A 5130-nucleotide genomic window follows, 5' to 3' on the forward strand; every position below is an offset into this window, starting at 1 on the left:
CTTGCTGTCCCAAATTCAGTCATGCTTGCTAGCATAATATTTTCTATCCACTTTTTGACATATGTTAAACCCATCTACTCTCAGCTGGGAAGACAATAAGGGACAACTTCTTAATATGCTTCCAGGCTGTCTAGAGAAGCTTATCCATCTGTCTGAACCTTTTTCAGGGAAATTTCAAGTAAGTAAACTTAAGGTCTGTGCTCTGATACAGCATGAAGTGACAACAAATCATCTGAGTGGCAGTAAACAAAAGTAGAGGACCAGCAACTTCTGAAACTTCTCTCTGCTGAAGCTGGGTGCTTCTAGTCCAATTGAGGCAGTGGAGAATCAAGCAGTCTGATGTAAGATACCTTCACCAATGCTTTCCTTTCTTTGACTCTAGTTGGAAATGCAATAGAAGCTCTTATAACTTACTGCAACATATCCAGGAGCTGGGTGTAAAACCCCATATTCTTGTATTAGTTCTAAAAGGCATGAATGCTTAATCTCCACTTCAGTCCTAATCTCCATCCAAAATCAACAGTTTTACTCTCTAATATAGCTGAATCCAGGGCACATTAAAATGCTGGCATGGTTATAAGACCATTTTTAAATCACAGTAGAGATATCTTATCAAAAACTCACTGGAGAAAAACACTCTCTGTCAAAGAAGGTGGCTAGTTTTGTCAGCACATAAAATACAAAAATACCACGGCATAACAATTGTAAACAAGACATCCCAAAATCCTGGCAGTATCTATCCCAGCAGACAGTGTCCATGTCTACATCAACAGTCAGGCAGCACTGCAGAGCAGACTGCAGAGTGAAAGAGTTTCTCCTGACAAACTGACCTTCATACCACATTCATTTTAGGGAGAGTTATTTTGTCTTAACTTTAGTTTGGTCCCAAGGGTCCAACAGCTATCAGTGACATGAGCAGAGAGGGGCACTCCTTCCAGTTTAGTTACTTTTGAAAGGAAAACAGTTTTAAGGGAAACACACTGACATCATTTCACAGTGTGCACCTCTCCTAATTGCCCACATTTCCTGCAAAACTCACTCATAATCCAATGTGAAATACAGGTGTATGTGTATCCAGTCCCTCATCCCTACAGTTACAAGTTTCAGATGAGAGGAAAATGAAGGTAAATGTGCCCCACATTCAGTTTACAAAAAAAAACCCAAAAACCGTAGACATTTCTATTTGTAAATACTTCTGCAAATAATATTTTTTTCTTATAGAAGTTGTACAGGTAATGCTTTTCCTGTACCTCATTTGTCATCCACTAAGTATGCAAAGAAAATGTTAATTAATCTAAAAATTATAACATGAATTATCTTTAATCACAACAATTATTCCCACAAGCACTTTTTTCTCTTCTTTTTTAAAAAATATTCTATGGTCAATTAGTAAGTAGTAAAAACAACACAACTATGGGAGAAAAAATGGAAAATAAAATACAACAATACCTTACTTAATCTTAAAATATTTCTGAGTCCTCCTAATTTTGGAATATCATTTTGGGTGTCATTGTACAGACTTAGATCTCTCTCCTAAAGGCCTTGGTCAACTTTTATCTCCTCTGAGTCTGACTGCAGCTTAATTGCAAGAAATACACAACAGCAGCAAACTTCCAAGATGATTAGACTAAGTTATTGTGCAGTGTCACATACAACCATCTGAAAGAAGCTTGTGGCAAGGTAGGGAGGAGGAGTTTCTTTTTCCAAGTAACAAGTGATAGCACAAGAAGAAACAGCCTCAAGGAGAGATTAGATTGGATATTAAGAAAAATTTCTTCACCCAAAGGATTGTGCGCTATTGGAACAGGCTGCCCAGGGAAATGAGAGAATCACCATCCCTAAAGATATTTTTAAAACATCAGATGTGGCATTTGCCACATGTGGCACTTGGACAAGATTTAGTGGCAGACTTGGCAGTAATGGGTTAACAGGTGGACTTGATGACCTTTTCCGACACAAATGATTCTAGGATCCTATGAAAGACCTGCGATAAACAGTAGAAGCGGAAATAATAGGGATGATCTCCAGAATCACAGAATCACAGAAAATACCTCTGAGATCATCAAGTCCTGCCCAAGACCCAACTCCACTGAGTGCCATGTCCCATCGTTCTTTGGACACCTCCAGGGATGGTGGCTCTACTACCTCCCTGGGCAGCCCATTCCAATGTTTAATCACCCTTTCTGAGAATAAACTATTCCTGATGTACAACCAAAACCTCCCCTTAGCCAGCTTAAGACTGTCCCCTTGTCCTGTTGCTGGTTGCTTGGGAGAAGAGGCCAACCCCCACCAGGCTATACCCTCCTCTCAGGGAATTATAGAGGGCTTCTCCCGACCCTTCTTTTCTTCAGGCTACACATCCCCAACTCCCTCAGCTCACCACATAGGACATGCCCTCCAGATCCTTCACCAGCTTTGTTGCCCTTCTCTGGACCTGCTCCAGCACCTCAATGTCCTTCCTGAATCAAAGGATCCAGAACTGGGTACAGGACTCAAGTGTGGTCTCATCAGTGCCGAGTACTGTGGACAATCATTTCCCTGCTCCTGCTGACCACACTATTGCTGATCCAGGCCAGGATGCCACTGGCCTTGTTGGTCACCTAGGCACGTGCTGGCTTATATTCTCCCAGCTATTGACCAGCATTCCCAGGTTGTTTTCTGCTGGGCACCTTTCCAGCCACTCTGCCCACAGCCTGGAGTACTGCATGGGTTTATTGTGGCCAAAGTGCAGAACCCAGCACTTGGTCTTGTTAGTCTTGGCCCACCTATATAGCCTGTTCAATTCCCCCCCAAGTCACCTGTCCTCCTTCTCCTGCAGGCCCTACCTTTTTTCTACACTCACATTGCATTTTCTATGAGAAATAAAGTACCAGTTATCCAAACAACCTCATTCACCTCATAATTCTAATTGGTTTAGAAGGCATGATCCATTCTGTGCAGTGAGAGACATAAGTCTTTTTTTTTTAATAAGTGAAAAGATATGATTACTTGACAGTATCACAGTGCACCTATCCAGGAGATCAATGTTAGATAACCATAACATTGGATTTTCTAACTTTTGAGTTCTTGAAAATATCACATTAAGGAAAAAAAAGAGTAAAAACCCTAAATGGAAAGAACAATCAATTACAATTTCTCTGTTTTGCTGTAATCACCCTTATTCTCATGAATCAGTATTAGCAATTTTAACCTTGAATTTTTAGAGTTATCTCATATGACTTTAATGTAATTTATTCCTGTTGTCTTGCCACAGTCCTGACACTGCATCAGTGGTTCTATCACTCTTTGCAGAAGTCATGGTAATGAATTAGCAATATGCACTCTGTTAGCACTGTAGCAGCAGAACACCTGGGGGTTTGGAGGGGAGAAAGAAAGTGGGAAAAAAGGGTTAAATATTCTCTCTGTGGCACAAATCCTTGTACACATGGCAAACCATGAAGACAGTAGGGATAGATGTGATAGATGTGGGTGAGAAATGGCTTGGTGACCTGCAGCCGGACTAGCCTGTTCGCTGCAGTCATAAGAACATCTGCTATGCCAGGGCTGAAGAGCTCTCATCTATCCTATGGCCTGCACAGGCAGAAGAAGTAGCCCAGGCATAACCTCCTGCTCCCATCAGAGGCCCTCTACCAGCTGGGACAGCTACTAGCATGGGACAGCAGCACCTCTGTCCTGACAGCAACTGGTCATCTTTTGGTCTCCAAAAGTATGGATCCACCATTAGGGTCAGGGAAGCCAATGTCTCTCTCACTTTCTTGAAAATGAGATTAAAAATTCTTGTGTAATCCAACCTGGAGTTGTAAAGTCCAGTGAGCCTTAATAATAGATCTCATGTAAGGATGCCAATGAAAGCTCATTTAAAAGTAGCGTCTTCATCCTGTGTCCTCACTTTAAGTCCACTCCAAGGGTCAATGTAAATAATTTCAGCAAAGTTTGGCTGAGTGCTGCAATGAACAAGAAGCCTGCAAAGCATGTGAGACTTCTGCTCAGACACTGACACTTGGCAGGTGTTTTCAAACTGTGCTCCCTAGACTATCTGTAAGGAGTAACCACAGGTGGTTCAGGGAGTTGTTTTCACTCTCCCAGTGCACAGCAGAAACAAGGAGGCAGTCATACTTCCTAAGAAAGTTTTAATTGTCAGTCTCCAAGCACAGTTCCTTTGTATTCCTGCCAGAACTCTCATGTATGCCTCTGCTTGCTTGCATTGCTGCATAGGAAATGAAGGCTGTTAATGAGTCTCTCCTTTTGTCAGGTGTTTGTTTGCTATACTTTCAAGTGTGATCAAATTTACCAATGACACAGAAATGGGAGGTTTGTAAGCATGCTGCAGTGACCCAAAGGTAGTAGAGCACCAGAAACTACAGGCAGTTGGGGGAAAATGGTGATGCTGATGAATACAGAAATCCAAACTCTAGGAGAGACAACAGTGGGCTTGGTTGCACAAAGGGGTACAAAAACAAGCACCTATAAGTACTGTAGTAATATTTTATTAAGATGTTATTCACTTCCCTGTAATTTCTTTTGTCTAGTAAAATCCATGTACCTCTAAAGAGGACAGAAATCAGACAGGTCATAGTCAAGTCGTTTCCACACAATAGTTCCATTTGAAGAGGTGCAAACACCACAACAAAGTTTAAGAATCAAGTTCTAGCTATTGTCTCACTGAAAGTACAGGATGTGTGGAGGAATAAGTCGATTGATACCTATATCTAAAAGTAAATTCATACCATAGGTGTGCTGTAAACACTATGCTGTGATTTTCCTTTTGTGGACCAAAACATCCAGGTCCCAAATTTACTACAATAACTTTCTTTATGCAGAGTTTCCAGAACTTTGTAGAGTTGCTGCTGGGTTTCAGGCTTAGCTGATTTCAGTATTCACTGGGCTATATAACAGTTGTTTTTGCCAGCAGTTGGAAACAAGTGATGAAAAATATCTGTGTCACATTTTTTTGTCCTCACCAGAGCGGCACTTACTAAAAAAATGTACACAAAGTCCTGCCAACCTTTTGTTTCCAATGTATTCTCAATTCTTTTCTTGAGTTCCTTTATGGGGCACCTTCTCAACTGTCCTTGTCCTATCCATTTCCAGTTTTGTCAGATTCATTTTACAGCCTCAGTTTTTACCATT

The sequence above is a fragment of the Catharus ustulatus genome, chromosome 1 (genome assembly GCF_009819885.2).
Source record: "Catharus ustulatus isolate bCatUst1 chromosome 1, bCatUst1.pri.v2, whole genome shotgun sequence".
Lineage (NCBI taxonomy): Eukaryota > Metazoa > Chordata > Aves > Passeriformes > Turdidae > Catharus > Catharus ustulatus.